Source organism: Neophocaena asiaeorientalis, unplaced genomic scaffold, assembly GCF_003031525.2.
Source record: "Neophocaena asiaeorientalis asiaeorientalis breed wild unplaced genomic scaffold, Neophocaena_asiaeorientalis_V1.1 scaffold45, whole genome shotgun sequence".
NCBI classification, from domain to species: Eukaryota; Metazoa; Chordata; class Mammalia; order Artiodactyla; family Phocoenidae; genus Neophocaena; species Neophocaena asiaeorientalis.
The window spans coordinates 12,788,143-12,809,539 of NW_020174642.1; the positions used below are offsets into that span (position 1 = coordinate 12,788,143).

Consider the following 21,397-nt stretch of genomic DNA (forward strand, 5'->3'; position numbering starts at 1 on the left):
GTGTCCTGGCAACGACCCAAGCGAACCCCCACCCGTCTCTGGAGCGTTTCTCAGCTCTCTCCTTTCTGGTCCTCTGCCCTGCTGATTCTCGCTGCTATTGCCTCCTTGAACCTCAGCTGTTTCCTCATCTCAGGACTCCCCCAGGTTTGCCTAGGTTCCCCCTCCCTGCACTGTGGCCTCATAACCCTCCCAGAGCTGTAGGCTGGGCAACCAGGATGCATCACATGCGTTTCCTCCCTCGGAGTCATTGTCCTGTGCTCCCTGTTGTCCCACGTCTGAACACCCTTGTCTCATGTCTTTTGGCTGGTTCTTCATTGTTTGAGGCTGGAGAGTTCCTCCTCTTCTGGTTCCTCCTCTTCCGTCATGGCTGGAAGTGGATGTGTCTAACGTTCGCCTGGTCTTCAGTCCTCACTGGACAGACGCCTCTGGGCTGCCTGGAGGAGGCTCTGGCAGAGCTATTTACCTGCCCGTAGAGTCTGCACAGGCCGGGCTCGGAGGTCCTGCTGTCTGGGCAGAGCACTCTTCAGACTTGGAACTGAGACCATGTGGGTGGGCATCTGGGTGGGGGGTCCTACCTACACCTCATCGTGGTCTTCTCCTTACTGCTCCCCACAGACTTAAAGGGGTCTGAGGGTCAACACTGCCCTAGACTTCCATCAGGTTTAGGACTGTGGGCCAGGGTTCAGGGGAGCCTGGACTCTGAGCGTTTATTGGTATCTTTTAAGTTCCAGACTCAGTTTAGAATCGAACCACCTTTCATGGAATTTTTTTCTCTTGGAGACTGCCTTTCTCCTTCCAAATAACTGATTTATGACTACATTCTTTTAAAAATTTATTTAGTTTGATAAGACTTGATATCTAAGATGATAGATCATTCTTTGGGTTATTTTCTACCTATGATTTCCAGTTATAATAATTTTTTTAACCTGTTTACAGGGCTGCCTACAGACAGAGAAGCGCTTCACATGGTTCCATGTAAGTAGTGCTTCTTATGATGCCGTTGGAGAGGTATGTCTTTAAATTAAGTGATTCTTTCCACGTCAGTTGAGTTGTAAAGTCTTGCTTGCGTATGAAGCCATGTGTCTTGCTGACTCTCCTTATGGCCTGGTTTCATGTCACATGAGGCATGTGTTACAGGTCAGGTGCAGCAGCAGTGTCTGCGATGTGCACGTTGTCCCTTCTAGCTTCTGTGGAACCAATATTTAAAAAGAGGGAGTTTCCTCCTTTTGTTCTAACCTTTCTTCTTCAGAGTCAACCTGACTAAACTGTCCAGCAGGGGCCTGGGAGCCAGTTGTTAGCATGGGCTGAGTGGACAGTGCCTTTGTCCCGTGTTACAGCAGTGACAAGTGTGTGCTGTGGCCGTGATGGCATCGTGTCCAGGCCCCACGGACACCTCTTTGTGGCCGTGACTCCAGTTTTGCAAAACTACCTTGAAAGGATTCCTTTTAAATTTATCCTTAAGATGCCTTTGTTTTTCTACAGCTCAGAACTGTTATTTCCTAGAAGTTTTCAGTGGTCTTGCCCGGAAGGCTGGTGTGTTCAGGCTGGCGGCTGATGTCATGCAGTGCCGGCCGTGCTCACACAAGCCCCTCACCGTGCCCTGCGGGGCAGGTGCTTTTGTTCTGCCCACTTCTCAAGGCTCGGGGAGACGACGTCTCTGTGCTTGTGGGTGGTGAGACGGGGGTCTGAGCTGAGGCCTCCGACCTCACGGGCCCGCGTCCACATTGCGATGGCAGGATAAGTGGGAGCTGCCTTGATGACGGGATGTGGGCTCCAGACTCGGTGTCTGCCCTTCTCTTTCTGGTGGCCTTGACTGCAGCCCCGAGAGGCCGCCGCGGGGTCCTGGGCTCAGCCGATCCTGATCGGAGAGCGCTCGCTGTGAGCACCACAGCGACCTTCCGGTCTTGTCACCAGCAGTCCCCTCAGGAGACACGAGAGACGGTGGCGAGGAGTCAGGGAGCATGTGCACACGGGGACTTAGGGCGGGTGGGTGGCTGGACGCCCGATAGTTGAAGGGAAAGTTCTTAGGTAACAAATTGCTTCAGCAAAGACCTTAACTGCTCTTTCATTCATTCAGTAAATATTGATAGGGCCAGCCACGCTTCTGGAATCCCAGCTTCCTGTATTACATCTGTGGGGGTCACACAACATAAAAGTAATAAGCAGATGCCTCACGTAGTGTGCCGGGTGGTGAGCTTGCCAGGGAGGAACAGAGAAGGGTCGGGGTCGGGGCTGCACGGGCAGGGGATGGGGGTCAGGGCGGCCCCTGGGAAGGGGCATCTGAGCAGAGCCTTGGAGGCACCGGGGTGGCCCCTGTGGGTGGTGGCAGGTGAAGGGCTCCAGGCCCAGGGGAGCCAGCGAGCGTAGGGGCGGGGCCCAGAGATGAGGGCAGCGGGACACATGGGGGCCCTTGCTCACTGCGGGCAATGCTGCTGAGTGGGGGAGCGGCGAGCGGGTAGTCTTTTTCTCCGTGTTGGATTGTTTTTCAAACTAAAGCTGTTATAATACCTGCTTCTTAGAGGACATCCAAATCCCAACTGGCTTGGGACCAACTTTGTAATTGTGCAAATCTGGATCTAATTTTCACAGAAATCCCGAGGGAAGGGCCTCTGGAACTCGGGCATATAAACAACACCCTGTCTGTGCTGGGCCTCTCTCCCCTAGACTTTGGTGTTGCCCACATCCCTCCCCCTGGCAGGCCGGGCAGTCTGACCGGCCTGCAGTTCTGGAAACAGCCAGCATGCTTGGGTGGGGTGGGCTGGCCCAGGCTACTCCCCCGTGCGTGTGCATGGCCCCAAGGGCCTAGTGTGGGCGCTAGAGGAGGGCCCGGCACCCAGGCAGAGGCAGAGATAGCCGGGCAGTGCGAGGTGGCAGGACTGTGATTCCACAGGACTGCAAATCCCCTGAGGCTTGGTTAAGGAAAGGCAGCAGGCTTTTTATAGGGCACCTGTGGCCTCTTCTGTGAGCGGGGAGGGAGCTGTTAGGGGCACTGAGCTGGTTGGAACAGAGATCAGTCCGCTTCCATTGGCAATCTCAATCTCGATTGAACCCTGCAGAGTCTTCCTGTGGGATTCCTGGGTGGGAGTGGGGGGTGATGAGCCAGAAGGGAACTCATCTGCAGTGGATGTTCCCCAGAGGACGTGGCGGCTCCGGAAGAACTTGTTTTTCCATTTGCACATCTTCCGAGAACTTTCCACACTTCCTTAGAGTCGGGCAAAGGGCAGTCTTCCGTGGAGCAGCTGCAGACAGGCCTTTCCCCGCCGCCCTGTGTGCCTGTGCTCACATCCGACTGGGACCCTGACCCCGGTTTGTTTAGTGGGGACCTGGGCTCCCACAGCCTGCCCCACGCCCCCGCCCAGCTCGGGGCTAGGCCTTCGGCCACACTAAGATCAGGGAATCAGCAAATAGTGATAACGAAAACCTTGTTGAAATTTTTATTTACTTTGAAGTCTTTTATTCTTTGTAATACTGAGAAAGATTATTGGCTTTCTAGGCTTCCCGCCCCCGGCCCTGCATTAAGATAACGACTTTCACTACACAATTGGAAAATATGAAAAAGAACTTTAAAACTCACCTATAGTGAGGGCAGACAGAGCCCCCCGACCGGGACTCCTCCATCAGGGCCTCCTTCCCCCCACACGACCCGCGTCCTTCTTGGTGACCCTCCACCTGCAGCCTGCGGTTCACGGGGCAGCCCCGTAATCGCCTTCTCACAAACACCCCTGGTCCTTCCTGTCCCTCCACTGTCCCCTCCACGCAACAGCAGTGTGGTCCCGGGAGACCATGCAGCCCTGAAGACTGGCCAAGGGCCTGGGGGACCCCAAGCCCGCCCCAACCCAGCCTCGCCTCAACCCCTAGTAAGGTGTGCTTTTATCTGAGGCCCTTCTTGTGCATCTGATCTTTCTTCCTCAGATTTCTAATGTAATCAGGTTTCAGTCTCAGCTGATGACCGCGCCTCGTAATTCAAGGAGAAAAGCGGAAACAGGAAAATTGTGGAAAGCCTGATTAAAAAGCAGTCAGACTCTCAGCCCCCGCTCCCACACCTGGACAAACCGCTTCCCCACCCTGGCTGCAGGCTGGAGGGTGGAGCGGAGGCCCCGGGCACAGCAGTGGGGACTGTCCTAAACAGGAGGTGGGGCCGCGCTCAAGTGGATTCTGGAGCCCTGTGGCCCCAGCCCCTACCCAGCCGGCCCCCAGAGCACTGGCAGCCTGGCGTGGGCCTTTGGGCGCGGCTTGGTGGAGCAGGCAGGCTGACGGGCTCAGGTGCTGCCATTCGGGTGGGGGGGCAGGGGGATGAGGCTCCAGGAGCAGATCGTGGGCTGCCTCCTGCTGTGCTTGAGGAGTCAGAGGCCGGTGGATCCCTGGCTGAGAGTTTGGAGGTAAAGTAACACCAAGTACATAGAAAATTATGCAAACAAGCAAGCCTCTCACTCACTCCAGGAAACACATGTACAAGAGGGAGATGCAGTGTGAGGTGTGAAGAGCAGGTCCGCGCTGCCTGTGGTCCCTGCTGACAGCCGGTGGGCGGAGGTGTAGCACTTGGAGGGATGGGGGGAGGGTGTGGGTGGGGTGGAGGTTCATCTTCAGGCTCTAGGAGGAAGCTAGTGGGTGACACACAAGATCCTGGAGTCAAGAAGAGCCATACAAAGCCGGTCATTGGAACCGAGGAGAGAAATAGCAAAAAAGGGAAAAGGAGCAAGACGCCTGCGGGGCAGAGGTGGGCAGAGGGCCGGCGGCGCGGCTCCCCATCAGCTCTGTGGGACTCTGACTGTTAAAACTACGTACGTTTATAATTGTGTTAAAAATAGAAAGTAAAAGGTTATATTGCAAATGCTGTTTCACACCCCAGAATTTGAAAGCAGCCCCCCAGCCCCTCCGCTGTCTGCTTCTGCCGGGCCGAGCTCCCCTGCATGGCCATCTGGCCCTCCCAGCGGGGCTGTGTCTTCACCACTTGGCCAGACTGTGTGGCCCCTGCCTTGCCGAATCCGGTAGAAGATCTTTCTCCTTGGGGAGCTGAGCGCTGCAGCCTTAGGCCAGCAGGGCCGCCCCTTCTGGTGTTGTGCTCTTTCGAAGGCTCCAGGACCCTGTGCTCCCCTGTTTTTGCATGTTTGTTGTGCGCCACCTCCTCCTGCTTCCCCCGCTCCCCACCACGCGTGAGCCCGCCTTGACGCACAGCACATTCTCGGTGCTCAGAGAGGACCCCGCTGATGGTCGGTGCTTGGGGACTACGGGGTCCAAGGCACTGCTGCGGACATTTTGGTCTGTTTCACTCCAGGTTCTGCCTCTGGGGTTAAGCTGCATGCATACTTCTGTGCTCTGCTTTTAAACAGAATGGTATACGGCAAAATGTTCCACGTTACCATTTGAAAACATTATTTTTAAAAGGTTGCATAGTTTCCACTATATGGATGTAGGTGTTATTTTGTTCAATCCCTCCACTTCTGTTCAATATTTGGATTGTTTTCAGATCTGGCACTAGTACCGGTAGTCGTGAGGTGAGTTTCCCTGTGCATAATACGTCAGTCTCCCCCTTCCCGAGGCAGTATTGCGGTGTTTGCCCACGTGCAATCCCGGGTCAGAGGAGAGGGACATTTTGAAAGAGGCGTAATGTGCGATCGCCCAGTCGCTCTCGAGACGGTAGATTATGGCAGCGTGAGTGCCTGGGCTCCTGGCCCCTGAAAACCTGGGGCTGTATGTGTCTCTAAAAGCCGGAAAGAAATACAAGCGGGTTGAGCTTTTCAACTAGAGCTGGTGTGTCCTTCCTCGTGTTTCACTGAAGACATTCAGCTTTTATGTTTGCGGCTTTTCTTTTCCCCAAAGAGTCATTCACCTTTTAATGTGGCGTTGGCGTCTGGAGCCACTGCATCAGTATTTTCCTCTGTGACGTCATCTTCTATGGCACGTCTACATTTGGAAAATGCTTTCCCCTCCTGAAATGTGGGTAGTCACTTCTGTTTTCTTTCCTGCTTTTACTTTTTGCATCGACATGTGTAATCCACTTGGGATTTAATTTGATATATGTTATTGGTGAATATATGTTATTTTTGCTTACGGATATTGAAAACACTATTAAGTTACTTCATTTTCCCAGTGATTTGTGCTGCTACTTTTGTCCTATGTGTGCATCTTCTGTGATAACGTTGTATACACTAGTGTCTACTTCCGAATTCTCGGACTGATCTGTTTGCTCTTGTCGTGGTGCACTTCCTTAACTATTTTAGTTTGATGGTATATTTATTTGGGCTGTTCTTGGTACTCAATTTCTAGGTGAACTTTAGGATGATTTTCAAGCTAGAAAGCTGATCAGACTGGGATTTCACTTCAGATGCATCAGCCTATGATTTAAATGGCAAACAGCTGATATTTTAGCAATCTTCAGTTTTTAAAAGAGGAAGATATTCTATTTCTTCACTTACTCCGTTATTAGCCTTCAGTTATATTTTATAGCTTTCTTGCTGTAGGTTTTCTCTTTTGAGCTCTTTTCTAACTTATTTATAGTATCTATTTATTGTAATTGGAGTTTTTCCTATTACATTTCTCTAATATTTAATAATGTCTAGGCAAGATATCAATTTTTATGTATTGCATGTGGCCATGCTTTAACTGCAATAGGTTTGTCAGTTGAATTTTGACTTATTCCTGACTTGACCCAAATGTCTTCACCGTGAACTTCACAGTGCTTGCCGTGGCTGGCTGTCTGGTACATCGTGTTCAACAAGTTACACAAGTTTCCTTCTGTTGCTCTTCTATTAAGTTGTTTTTTGAAATCAAAAATAAAAGTTGCATTTTACTAAATGCTCATTACTGTTATTAAGACAGTCACAGGATTTCCTCCTTTTATCTCTTAGTGTAGAGAATTCCAATGATGAAATTCCAAGTGTTGATTCTTGGAATAAATCCTGTTAGGTCTTATTGATACTTTTTAATCTCTTCCAATTGTAATACCTTTTCAGTATTTTATTTGGGCTAGGATGAGGGTTAATAACAGGGTTAGGGCTGGAGTTCAGGTTAATACTAGGATTGGGTCCGTGTGAGCACTAGTTATTGTAAAGGTTAGTGTGAGCATTACGGTTTGGACCAGGGTGATAGGCTCTGTACGTTTCTGTGTCTGACCCAAGGGAGAAATGCCCTGGGGCTTTAGGGAGCCTGGCTCCGACCTGAGGGCAGCTACTGTGGAGCCGTGAGTACCGAGAGCAGCTGCTGAGCCCATGGGGGACAGGACTCTGCTGGCACACAGCGCGCCCCAAACACGGTGGCTTCAATGTGGTCAAGGCCGGTTCCCTTGGCTGTAACAGGCCTGGGGTGGATGGGTTTGGGCTCCACGAGGGCCCCTGCCCAGAGGCCACGCCCACCCCACGCTCTGGGTGGCCTGTCACTCTGTGGTCCTCCCTTGCTCTGTTGTCTTGACCTCTAGCTGCAACTACTCAGCTGGTGGGAAACAGAAGGGACGTGATGGGGGGCAAGCAGCTGCCTTTTCAGGATTAGAAGCCCGAGTTATACCAGCTGCGTCACAGTCCACAGGACCGCTGTATGCTAACAGTGTTACGTGGCACCAAGTGGATTGCGGCAGTGTTAACACAGGACAGCTGTATGCCAGCGGTCTGTGGACCAGGTGTGCGCCAGCCGTGTGCCGCGGTGGTCCCACACCCCTGGAGGCTGGGCCAGCCCCGTGCAGCCACAGCTCTGCTGGCACGGAGGAGGGAGAGGGGTCTAGGAGAACGGCCAGCCGTCTGCACAGGCAGGGACGAGGCGTGTGAAGTGTGAGGAGAGGACCGCAGAGGAGCCCACCGGCTGTGAGGGCGGGATGTCGGGAGGGAGGGAGCCCCACCTGGCCGCTTCCCGCCCCCAGGAGCTCTGCCAGGGCCCTGTCCCGGGGTCTCGCTGGCAGCGGTTCTGGCATCTGTGGTGCATCCTCCTGCCCCCGCCCCCCGCCACGCCAAGATAGCAGGGCCTGCAGGACGGGGCGGCGGTGGGCACCAGCCACTGTTGGAATCGTGGAGACGCAGAGCTCGTGCTCCGAGAGGGAAGGCGTTTCCCCATCCTCTGGAGGAGCTCGAGGAGCGAAGGAGAAGTGCGGGGGCTGCAGCCGGCGTGGGGCTGCTCTGCGGCTCCCCCGCCTCCCTTCCAAGGTTCTGACTCGCTCTTCCTTCGCCAGGTGTCTCACAGACCCGGCACCTGCCCTGGGGCGCTGCCCTACTGGGCCCACCGAGGCCTTAAGGCACCCGTTCCCTCCCTCCTCCCTCCCTTCCTTCTCTTGGCTTTTCTTTCTTTTTCCGTCGAGCATGTTCAGTCTGGGCTCTTTTTTCTGCTCTTGGAGACGCTGGCGAGTGCTGTTGCCCCAGAGCAGCCTGGCGTGAAGGGCTGATAGGTTTTCATGGGATGACTCATTCCTTCCTCCCTCCACTGCCTGCGCGTGGCCAGGCTGTCTGGCGGCCCTGCGCGCAGAAACAGTGATGGAGCTGAAGCTGTGTGGCTGGCCCCTGGGGCCGGGGAGGCGTGCGGGGCTGGAGGACGGGTGGCCGCTGGGTATACTTCAGACAAGCAGGAGCCAGCCTCTCTGTGTGCTTTATTTACAAACGTGCCGCGCGTTCAGTAAGCAGCTGGCGGCTTAACCCTTGCTCTGGCGAGAGGGGATTAGGTGTGCCCCGGGGTGGAGGGCTGTGCCCCACCTTCAGCCCTGGTTGGGGCAGCCTGGTGTTTCCTGCCCCAGGGAGTGTCTTGCACGGCCACAGGGGCCAAGGATGCTTCTACTTCTCCAGTTAAACACACCAGCTCTGCTCATTCAGGCCTCCATGCTCTTTCTCCGGAACTCAAGTGGCACTTACGGGTTATACCATTCGGTTTAGCGCTTTGGCATCAGGGAGGCTGTCTTCTCTTTGATGTGAGGAGTAACCATTGGTTCGCTCCAGTAACACTGAGCTGGAAAGAGGTTTTCAGTGTGGGCCTTCACCTTTTCCGAGAGCTCTGGCTGTTTCACTCTTTCAGGGCACAAGGCTATCATCCCCTGTAACCGAGTCCCTGTGCTTGATTTTACCCACCTGTCTCCCAGCTCTGCATCCTAGCACGCCTTTCTGAGCACACGTGCTCCGTCTGTGTGGAGCTGAGGCCTCAGGCCACACCCAGCGGGCTGGAGCAGCTGGAGCGCAGCTGTCCCTGGGTGCACAGCAGTGAGCTGTTCTCATTGTCCCCTGTATTAGTTCGGCAGAGTGTGGGTGAAAATCACGGGAAGAGAACCTTCCAGTAGGATCCCTCCTGGGCCAGTGGAGTCAGCCTGGGGGTCTGGAGACTGGTTCTGCTTCCAGCCCTTCTCCTGGATCACCCCGTGACCTTGGCACCTTGGCTAGGTCATTGTCCCCGTCTGTGCTGCTTCTCCATCTGTGAGACTGGGTCTCCTTACCTGTCCTGCCCAGTCCCAGAGCAGGAGGTTCAGGCCATTTAAGCTTCTACGGAGAGGGCAGGGAGCGTCAGGGTCTTTCCAGGGGTAAATGTAGGACCGTATGAGAAGATGGTCATAGTATTTGCTGTGTTCCAGGCAGAAGTTCCTCCCTGGGTCCCCACAATTCTCCAAGGCCTCTGATTAGCCTGTTTTGTCAGCAAAGAAACTGAAGTCAGCACCAGAGCAGAGTCAAGTCCAGAGCTCCCCTTCCAGACCTTCTCATAACCCCTTCACTTCACCACTATTAAATGGTATGAAGTTCAGACTTCAAGTCTCATGGCCAGGTTACCTTCCAGGAAACTGGGCCATTTTCCGTTTCCACAAGCAGTCTTGGAGAGTGCCTGTTGTAGCCCAAGGTAACACTGTGCGCTGGTGCAAAAGGTTTTTCTTTTTGTTTTTTTCTCTATCAGTGAAGTTGAAGTTTTTTTTTTTAATTGAAGTATAGTTGATTTACAATGTTGTGTTAATTTCTGCTGTATAGCAAAGTGACTCAGTTTTACATATATATACATTATTTTTTAAATATTCTTTTCCATTACAGTTTATCATAGGGTATTGAATACAGTTCTCTGTGCCGTACAGTAGGACCTTGTTGTTTATCCATTCCATATATAATAGCTTACATCTGCTAACCCCAACTTCCCACTCCATCCCTCCCCCAGTCCCTTCCCCCTTGGCAGCCACAAGTCTGTTCTCTACGTCTGTGAATCTGTTTCTGTTTCATAGATAGGTTCATTTGTCTCATATTTCAGATTCCACATATAAGCGATAGCATATGTTATTCATCTTTCTCTTTCTGACTTACTTCACTCAGTATAATAATCTCTAGTTGCATCCATGTTGCTGCAAATGGCATTAGTTTGTTCTTTTTGATGGCTGAGTGATATTCCATTGTATACATGCACCACATCTTCTCTATCCATTCATCTGTCGATGGACATTCAGGTTGCTTCCATGTCTTGGCTATTGTGAATAATGCTGCAATGAACATTGGGGTATATGTATCTTTTTGAATTAGAGTTTTGTCTGGATATATGCCCAGGAGTGGGATTACTGGATCATATGGTAATTCTATTTTTTGTTTTCTGAGGAATCTCCATACGTTTTCCAGAGTGGCTGTACCAACTTACATTTCCACCAACAGGGTAGGAGGGTTCCGTTTTCTCAGCATTCTCTCCAGCGTTTGTTATTTGTAGAGTATTTAATGATAGCCATTTTGACTGATGTGAGGTGGTACCTCACTGTAGTTTTGATTTATATTACCCCTATAATTAGAGATGTTGAGCATCTTTTCATGTGCCTATTGGCCATTTGTATTTCTTCTTTGGAGAATTGTCTCTCTAGGTCTTCTGCCCATTTTTTGATTGGGTTGTTTGTTTTTTTGTTGTTGAGTTGTATGAGCTATTTGTATACTTGAAATTTAAGCCCTTGTCTCGCATCATTTGCAGATATTTTCTCTCAGTCTGTAGATTGTGTTTTCATTTTGTTTGTGGTTTCCTTTGCTGTGCAAACGCTTGAAAGTTTGATTAGGTCCTACTTGTTTATTTTTGTTTTTATTTCTATTGCCTTGGGAGACTGACCTAAGAAAACATTAGTAGGATTTATGTCCGAGAATGGCAAAACGTATTTCTTTTTTCCAGGTTGAGAGGGAAGAAAGTATGGTAAGGTGAGGACTGAAGATGTCCGTTGGATTTGGCGTGCCTGAGAGGGAAACTCAGCTCAGTGCTGCCAGAGGATGCCAGGGTCACTGGAGAGGCAGCGTGTGGGTGGCTATTTAAATGTCTGACTCTGAAAACATGGGTCTAGGGGAGAGTTGTCTGCTTGTTTTTTAACAGGAGCTATTTGAATATGTTTAAAACCTGAAAGGGAGTTAGTAAAGAAACAAAATTTGAAGATTAAGGAGACAGAGAGAGCCTGGAATGCTGCTGAGATGCTGGTCTCCAAGGAGTCTGGCAGTGGCCTTTGGGTTTAGAGCACAGGGGCTTCTGTTTGCCAAGAGTGGGATGTTCTCTTACGCAGTCAGGTACCAGGCTTTGACCCTCAGACTGTGCTCCAGTATCTTCTGTGGGTTCAGTGCCTTCTGGCAGTGCAGCTTCCTTCCAGTCCAAATCCAGTCCAGATCCAGTCCAGGGTTTGGTCTTGGATCCACTTGTACTTGGTTGTCTGGGGTCTTTAGTCTCCTTTAATCTGGAACATTTTCGCGGCCTTCCTGTCAATTTTCTGACATTGGCATTGTGAAGAATATGGCGATATATATTGCAGATATTTTTTTCCATTTATTTGTCATAAATATTTTCTCATGGCAATTTTGCCGTGCCAAATATTTTTATTTTTTATAAAGTTCAATTTATCTATCTTTTATTGCATCTGGGGTTTTTAGTCATAGCTGGATAGCCTTTTCCTACACTCAAATTAAAGAGAAAATCACCCATATTTTATCTTAGTACTTGTGTAGTTTCATTTTTTTGTTTTTTTAAAAATTTTCAGTATTTTTTTCTACAGGCTATTTATTTTCTTATTTTATTAACTTCTGTTCTTATTTCCTTCCTTTTGCTTTTTGGGGTTCATTTTGCTGTTCTTTTCCTAATTTACTCGATTTTTGCTCGTTGATATTCAGCATTCTTTTCATATAGATAAGCATTTAAAATTAAACATTTCTTTCTAAGTACAGCTTGTTGCAATGTACAAATTAAGACACACAGTACTTTTATAATCCTTAATTTTGTTATGTTTCTACTATGACTTCTTTCTGGACTTATGAGTTATTAACAAGTGTTTCTCAATTCCAAACACATGGAGTTTTAAAAATATGTTAATAACATTAAATGACGCAAATGAACCTATTTACAAAACAGAAAGAGACTCATAGACTTAGAGAAGGAATTTATGGTTGGGGGGGGAGGGGCGTGGGGGAGGGATAGTTATGGAGTTTGGGATTGACATGTACACACTGCTGTATTTAAGATGGATAACCAACAAGGACCTACTGTATAGCACAGGGGACTCTGCTCAATATTATGTAACAACCTAAATGGGAAAAGAATTTGAAAAAGAATAGGTACATGTATATGTATAACTGAATCACCTTGCTGTACACCTGAACTATCACAACATGGTTAGTCAACTATACTCCAATATAAAATAAAAAGTTAAAAAAAAATAGGTAAGCAACAAGGATGTATTGTACAGCATAGGGAAATACAGCCATTATCTTATAACTTTAAATGGAGTATAATCAATAAAATTTTGAATTACTTTGTTAAAATGTATATATTATGTTAAAAATATACATTGTTATTTATATATACAATATTTTTCAATATTTTAATTTCCTGGTTCACTGCATTGTTGGCAAGGTGGTCTCTGTGTTCATCGTCTTTCACGTGCATGGAGGATGGCTCATGTGTGATCGAGCATCAGAAATGTTCTGTGCTTCAAAGTAGAACATATTCCACTGGTTTGGAGTGTAAGATCTATGTATGTCCACTGGATGAAGCTTGGAAATCTTGTTTAAATTTTTTCTATCCTTTTAAATATTTTTCTCTAACTGATACATCAATCACTGTGAGAGTTGTGTTTAAATCTGCCAGTATGATTGTAAGTTTGTCTTTTTCTTACATTTCTGTTCATTTCTGCTTTGTATAAAATGTTGACACTTTCTTGGAGGGTACATGCACGTCTGGAACTGTTGTAATATCTTACTAATAAATTGAGCCCTTTTATCTGTACGTGATGTCGTCTATATCTGGTCTTGCATCTTTGCCTTAAAGTAAATTTTCTCTGATATATTTGCCCAGTATATATTTTTCTTCCTCATTCTTTCAGTCTCTTTGTATGTTTTAGCTGTATCTTTCAAGATGGTATCCAGTGGAATTTTTTTTCCTCTCTGACCATCTTTGTCTTTTACAGATTGGAGAGTTTAGTTTACTTTCACGTACTTTAATTACTTATAGATTTGGACTCCTTCCTACAATCTTAATTAGGGCTTTCTGTTTAGTTCAACTTTTTAATGTTTATTTTTACTCTTTTCTTCACATTTTTGCTTGACAGATTATTTTTTTCCTCATCAGTTTTCTCCTTCACTGTATAATTTTGGTTTCTCTTATTTTCGTTTTACATGTGTACTTGATTTATTAATGTTTAAAGTTAATCAGTATCTTTAACCATATCCCAAGTGATACAAGAATCTTAAAATACTTTATCTTTGGTTATCCTCTCCTGACTCACATGTTATTTTCATTCTCTGTTGTTGTATATTTAACACCATGCAACCTTCTTTATATTACACCGTCACTGTCCGTTTAGATGTGCTCACGCCCCACCACTGACTTTGCTCTTCATTTCTTCTTGTTCTTTAGATGCTGCTGCTTCTAAAGTGCATCATGGTGACAGTGTTAGTAGAAAACAATTTTAAACTGAAAACCTTCTTTATTTTCCTTTTTTGTTTTATTTTTAATGTTCAGAACATATTTTATTTAATAAGTCATTCTGAAGTTGTTTTACCTAAGATTGCTTTCAAAAATTAAAATCAGTTCTAATGGGAAAAATTGGCATGCAGCACACTCTTATTTAGAAAAAAACTTTGTTTACATGTTCAAGAGTAGTGATATATCTTTACCTTGTTAAATACATATATGATATTGCCATAATGAAAAGGGGTATCATAGGAATAGCTCAAGTATCCAGTAAAAAATTAATGTTGAAAAACCAACAAATCTTTTCAGTTCTGTTCTGGAAGTCTAGTGTGTTGACTTACTTGTTGGATTCTTGCCAGTGGGAGGTTTTTGGTTTTTGTGTTTTTTTGTGATTATTTTTTCACTGCCTTATTTCCTTCTCTATGGTTGTTTAATTTTGGCTTGCAAATCTACCAAAATCTGCCAGTGTCTCTATTTATGACTCCTAGAAATTATTCTAAGTTTTCAGTAGCATTTTTTTAATTTTCATTTTTTCTCTTGTTACAGCTTGCAAATTCTCATGAGTTTTATGTTGAGCATATCTCTCAGTGCCCTAAAGGCATAGATGGAACTTGCCATGGAACCTAGTTCAGGCTTTAGTAGGGGCTGAAAATTCAGTAACAGAGCAGCTGGTAACAGTTCCCACTCTTAGCTGAAAGCAAATACAACAAAAATGTCTTGAAATAACTTTCAAATTATCTTTCACTTTAATTCTTAAAAGATATTTAAGAAAGATATTTCTTAACTTTCTGGGTGGAAAGTTACTTTCTTGGAGTTGGCAACCATAATATTCTGCTGTCTTTGGCTTCCGTTGCTGTGGAGAAGCTACCTTTTAATCTAAATGATACTCATTTCAAGGAATTTTTGAAACTGGTTACTTTTAAGATCTTCTCTGTCTTTGGTGTTACATAGTTTCGCCATGGTGTATCTAGGTATAGATTTCTTTATGTTTATCCTTAATGGGAGTCATCTTATTTTTTTATTTTCACATCAAGTTTATTGACATATAATTTATTTAGTGTAAAATTCACTTTTTTTAGGGATACAGTTTTATGAGTTTTGACAAACATATGCAGATATTAGCTATCAACACAATCATAATATAGAATATTTTCCCCACCCCCAAATTCCCTCATGCACCTTCTCCCTTCAACTCAAGCCCCAAACACTGATCTGTTTATTGTATCTGCAATTTTACCTCCTCAGAATATTCTATAAATGGAACCACGGTATGTAGCTTTTTGAGTTTGTTTTTTTTTTTTTTTCTGCTTACCCATAATGCTTTTGAGATGCATCCATATTGTTGTTGTCACATTTAATGAATGTACTGCAATTTTTTTATCCATCCACTGATTGATGGACATTTGGAGATTTACAGTTTCAGAGATGATGAATAAACCTGCTGTAAACTTTCCCACATAGGCCTTTATGTGGATGTGTGTCCTCGTTTTTAATAGGTAAATACCTAAGAGTGGGCTTTTCTAGGTCATTTAAGAAGTGTGTGTTTAACTTTGTAAGAAACACCAGAGTTGTTTTCCTGAGTTACTGCACTATTTGGCATTTCCACAAGCATTTGCTCTTGAAATGTTAGCTCTTGACGTCAGTTTTTAAAATCTTATTCTTTCTAGTGGGTGTATAGTGGTATCTCATAGTTTTCATTCGCATTTTTTGATGACAGATGATATTGAACATTTTTCCTATGTTTATTTGCCATCTCTGTGTCTTCTTTGGTGAAATGTCTGTTCAAATATTTTGCCTATTAAAATTTTTGTGCTAATTGTGTTATTATTATTGAGTTGTGAGCGTTTGTTGCATACTCTAGATACCAGTCATTTATGAGGTACATCTTTTCCAAATATTTTCTCCCAAAGTGTGGCTTGAGTGTTTATTTTCTGAACAATGTCTTTCAAAACAGCAGTGTTTAACCTTGAGAAAGTAGAATTTGGAGAGTGTTTTCCTCTTATGGTTAGTGCTCTATGTCCAACCAAAAATTCCGTGCCTTCCTCAAGGTCACAAAAATTACTTCCTATTTTTTTCCTGGAAATTGTATAGTATTGGGTTTTACATTTTTCCCCTCTGATCCATTTTGAGCTATTTTTTTTTAATATGGTGCAAGATATAGTTTCTTTTATCCCCTGTGGATGTACATTTCTTTTAGCATGGTTTGTTAAGGACTGTTGTTTTCTCTGTTGATTGTCTTTTCTTCTTCTTTGGTCGACGATATATGGGTGGATCTATTTCTGGACTTTGTGTTCTGTTTAATTGCTTTATACGCCTCTTCTCTCACCAACACTGCAGTATTTTGGTTACCGCAGCATATTCCAGTAAGCCTCAAAATCAAGTAGGATGAGTCCTCCAATGTTAGTTTTCTTTTTCAAAATTGTTGGTTTTTTTTTTTTTTTTTTTTTAACTGGAGTATAGTTGGTTTACAATGTTGTGTTAGTCTCAGGTGTATGACAAAGTGATTCAGTTATACATACATATATATCTATTTTTTTCAGATTCTTTTCCTTTATATGTTATTATAAAATATTGAGTATAGTTCTCTGTGCTATACAGTAGGTCCTTGTTGGTTATCTATTTTGTATATAGCAGTGTGTGTATGATAATCCCAAACTCCTAATTTATCTGTCCTGCCCCTTTCTCCTTTGGTAACCATGTTTGTTTTTTAAGTCTGTGGGTCTGTTTCTGTTTTGTATATAAGTTCATTTGTGTCATTTTTTTTTAGATTCCACATATAAGAGATATCATAAGATATTTGTCTTTCTCTGACTATTTCACTTAGGATAATAATCTCTAGGTCCATCCATGTTGCTGCAAATGGCATTATTTCATTCTTTTTATGCCTTCTTACATAGGTTTATTCCTAGGTATTTTATTCTTTTTGATGTGATGGTAAATGGGATTGTTTCCTTAATTTCTCTTTCTGATCTTTCATTGTTAGCGTGTAGAAATGCAACAGATTTCTGTATGTTAATATTGTATCCTGCAACTTTACCGAATTCATTGATGAGCTCTAATAGTTTTCTGGTAGCGTCTTTAGGATTTTCTGTGTATAGTATCATGTCATCTCTTTTCCTATTCTAAGTCCTTTGCTTTTCCATATAAATTTTAGAATCAGTTTGTCAATTTCTACACAAAAGACTGCTGGGATTTGATTGGAATTGTATTGGATCTAGAGATCCATTTGAGGATAATTGGCATCTTTTTTGTTTGTTTTATTTTTGAGATTAAAATTCATATATCATGGCAGTCACCATTTTAAAGTGTAAAGTTCAGTGGTTCTCAGTCTGTTCTTTAGCTTGTGCATCCATCACCACTATCTAATTCTATAACGTCGTCATCACCCTTAAAGGAAAGTGTGACGACATACCCATTAATAGTCATTCCGTATTCATTCCTTCCTCCCAGCCCCTGGCAATCACTAATCTACTTTCTGTCTCTATGAATTTGCCCATTCTGGACATTTCATGTAAATGGAATCATATAATATACCACCTTTTGTGTCTGGCTTTTTCACTTAGCATAATATTTTCAAGGTCTGTGAATGATGTAGCATCTTTTAGTACTGTGTTCCATTTTGGGGCTAAATAATACTCCATTGTATGGATGCAGCACATTTTCTTTATTTATTCATCAGTTGATGGATATTTGAGTTATTTCCACCTTTTGGCTGTTATGAATATTTACGTATAGTTTTTTGTATGAATATATGTTTTAATTTATTGGGTTTATATCTAGGGATGGAATTGTGGGATCACACGGTAACTCTATGTTTAACTTTTTGAAGAAATGCCGAACTATTTTCCAATGGGGCTACACCATTTTACATTCCCACCAGCAATGTTTCAGTGTTCCAATTTCTCTGTATCACTTGCTTTTTTCCAGTTGTTTGGTTCTAGCCATTCTAGAGGGTAGGAAGTGGTATCTCGTTGTGGTATTGATTAACATTTTTCTAATGACTAGTGATGTTAAGCATCTTCTCATGTGCTTATTGGCCATTTGTATATCTTCTTTGGAGAAGTGTCTATTCAAATTCCTTTCCCACTTTTCAATTGGGATGTCTTTTTTATTGTTGATGTATAAATTCTGGATACTAGACCCTTAGATATATAATTGATATAATTTTTCTCCCATTCTTTGGATTGGCTTTTCACTTTCTTGGTGGTGTGCTTTGGTACACAAAAGTTTTAAAATTTTATGAAGTCCAATTATGTATTTTTTCTTTGGTTACTTGTGTTTTAAAAACTTGCCAAATCCAATGTTATGAAGCTTTTGCCCTATTTTCTTCTAAGAGCTTTATAGTTTTAGCTCTGACATTTAGGTTTCTGATCCATTATGAGTTAATTTTTGTATATGGTGTAAATCAAGAGTCCAAATTCATTCTCTTGCATGTGGATGTCCAGCTGTCCCAGCACCATTTGTTGAAAAAACTATTCCTTCCTCCAGTAAATGGTCTTAGCATCCTAGTTGAAATTCACTTGATCATAGATGTATGGATTTATTTCTAGACTCTCAATTCGAAGCCATTATCTATACATATATCATTATGCTAGTACTACACAATCTCGACTTCCATAAATTTGTAGTAGGTTTTGAAATTGGCAAGGGTGAGTCCTTTGACTTTGTTCTTCTATTTCAAGATTGTTTTGGGTATTTGGATATTCTGTTTTTTTGGTTTTTGTTTTGTAATTCCATATCAATGTAATTCCCATTTATGTATAAAAGGGCAGATAGATATTTGACAATGATTATCTTGAATTTGTAGATAAATTTGGGAGTGTTGCCTTGTTAAAAATATGAAGTCTTTCAGTCGAGGAACCGAGGATGTCTCTACATTTATTTAGGTCTCCTGTAATTTATTTCAGTGATCTTCTTTTTTTAGTTTTCATGGTACAAGTCTCACATTTTTGTTAAACTTATTCCTAAGTGTTTTATTATTTTCCATGCTATTATGAATGTAATTGTTTTCTTAATTTCATTTTGAATTTTTCTTGCTAGTGTATATAAATACAGCTGAATTTTGTACATTGATCTTATATCTTGCAACCTTATTGAACTTGTTTATTAGTGCTATTTTTTTCTTTTTTTTTTTACAGATTCCAATCCATATACTCTTTATTTCTTTTACTTCCTCTATTGTACTTACTTAGGATCTCCAGTATGATGTTGGTTAGAGATGGTGAGGATGGACATCCTTGCCTTGTTTCTGATACTGGGGGAACAGCATTCAGTTTCTCACCATTAAGTGTGATGATGGCTATAGGTTTTCATAGATGCCTTTTATCAGGTTTAGGAATGTGTTAAGAATTTTTATCATGAAATGCTTTTTGAATTTTGTCAAATGCTTTTTCTATTGAAATAATGGTTTTCATTTTTAATCTATATAAATGGTAAATTACAGTGTTTGATTTTCAAATGTTGAACTAACATTACTGGGTCAAATCCTACCTAGTTATGATGTATTATGTGAAAGGGATTTTGTTAAGGATTCTTGCATGTATATTCATGAGGTATTTGGGAGTGTAGCTTTCTTTCCTTGAAATGGCTTTTTGTGGTTTTGTTGTTCATGTAATTTTGACCTCATAAAATGAGTGGGGAAGTGTTCCTTCCCTCCTTTCTTATTTTCCGGAGGAGTTTGTGTAGAATCCGTGTTCTCTATTTCTTAATTGTTTATTAGAATTTTCCATTAAAGCCATCTGAGTGTGGAGTTTTCTTTGTTGGAAAGTTTTAAACTGTGAATTCAATTTCTTTCACTGTTACGAGACTCTTCACTTCTTTGTGTGGATCCAAGTTTCCGTTTGATGTCATCATCCTTCTACTGGAGCAGCTTCCTTTAACATTTCATGTTATTTATCTGATATTAACTTCTGCCACATTTTACTCTTCTTCAAGAACCCCAGTTACATCTTGTCAGACTTTCTTCCTCTATACTTCATGTCACTTAACTTCTTTTCCAAATTCACCATTTGTCTACGGTCTTTTGATGTAACCTATAGTAATTATCCAGAAGGGAGCCCAGAGAGACAAAGCAATATAAACAGTGAAAGAGGGGATAAAAGGCTTAGAGAGAGATTGAAAAGGCATAACGAATTCACTGGTGTTCAGAAGGAGAAGAGAGAGCAGTGAGGTAGAGGTAGAGTATTTGAGGAGCTAATGGCTAACAGTTTTACAGAATTGATGAAAGCCACCGTTGTATAGTTTCAAAAAGCCTAACAAACACCAGTCAGGTGAAATGAAGAGAAATCTGTGTCTCGGCAGATCATGCTGAACCTCTAGAATACCAAAGACAGGTAAAAGGTCTTAACATAGAGAAAAGAAATTGTTCGAAGAAGGAACATTAAGGCCATCAGTTGACTTTTAACTGCACCAGTGGAGACAGGAGAATGGTTGCATCTTCCATGCGGTGGGAGAAGAGAAATCCCCCAGCATCCTGTACTTCGTGAATAAGTTGTTCAGGGATGAGGACAAAATAAACACATTTCATAGAAACAAAAGCTGAGAGAGCTTGATACTATAGGCCTTCATTAAATGCATTTCTGAAGGACCTATATCAAGAAGAAAGAACGTTTGCCTATATGGAAGTTCCGAGATTTAAGAAGTTAAAAACAGAGAAAGTTGTGTGTGTCTCAGTTAATCCAAACACACATTAAATGTTTAAAGCAAGGAGGCAAATGTCTGCTGGGCTTAACAACAAAGAGTAGAACTGAAATGCAGGAACGTCAGTGGGGAGGGAGTGGAGTTACAGGGTTTTAAGATCTGGGGGTTGCTTGGGTGGAGTGTGAGGATATCAGGCTTTGATAAGTTAGGGATTTATGTGATCATTTTTAGGGTAAGAAGTAAAAAGAAAAACATGTATAAAGCAGTGGAAGGAAGAATCTAAAAGATGACAGTAAAGGAGACTTACAAGAAGCATAAGGAAAGAAGAAAACACAACAAAAAATGGCACATAAATCCATATATACCAAACCTTCTATAAATATTAATGGGCTCCATGCTTTAAAGGATTGCACTGAAAGAATGTTCCCTCAGAGCTCCACTGTCTTAGCATTGGGTGTTGCCATGGTGGAGCTTTAGAGCTCACTCCTCATCCTGGGATTTATCTACATTTCATCAGAATATTGTTCTTTGGGTCCTCTGTGCTCATTCCTTCTGGGATTTAAGGACCTCTTTCTTCGTATCTTTCACACTTTCTCTTTCTCCTTTCACTCTGCATTCTGGAAAGTTCCTTGGCTTCATCTTCTTTCTGCTTCATTCTGAAGCTGTGTCTGTTTACACAGTATGTGTCCATAGGTTTTTCTTTTGACAATATTTTTCCTCTCAAGGTGTCTCCTTGCTTCTCTCTCCTATAGGGAATGTATCCATCGCCTTGAACGTGGACATTCGTGCTTATTGTTTGCTTGCTGATTTCTCAGATGACCACTCTTATTTTGAGCTTGGTGTCTCTCTTTCATCACATTGGTTTTCTTCAAATATTGTTTCTTTGTTGGCTGATGAGTTTTGCATT

The 21,397-nt window shown here is 43.4% G+C and overlaps 1 protein-coding gene across 3 annotated transcripts in view; it reads left to right on the top strand.

Annotated features, from left to right (window-relative positions):
* Positions 1 to 21,397, top strand: part of PCBP3 (poly(rC) binding protein 3) — a 174,045-nt gene that overhangs the window by 45,363 nt on the left and 107,285 nt on the right. For all 3 annotated transcript variants that reach the window (XM_024758314.1, XM_024758313.1, XM_024758315.1), the window contains exon 2: positions 937 to 975. The gene's annotated coding sequence lies outside the window, so the exon portion shown is untranslated. The remainder of the gene's footprint in view (positions 1 to 936; positions 976 to 21,397) is intronic.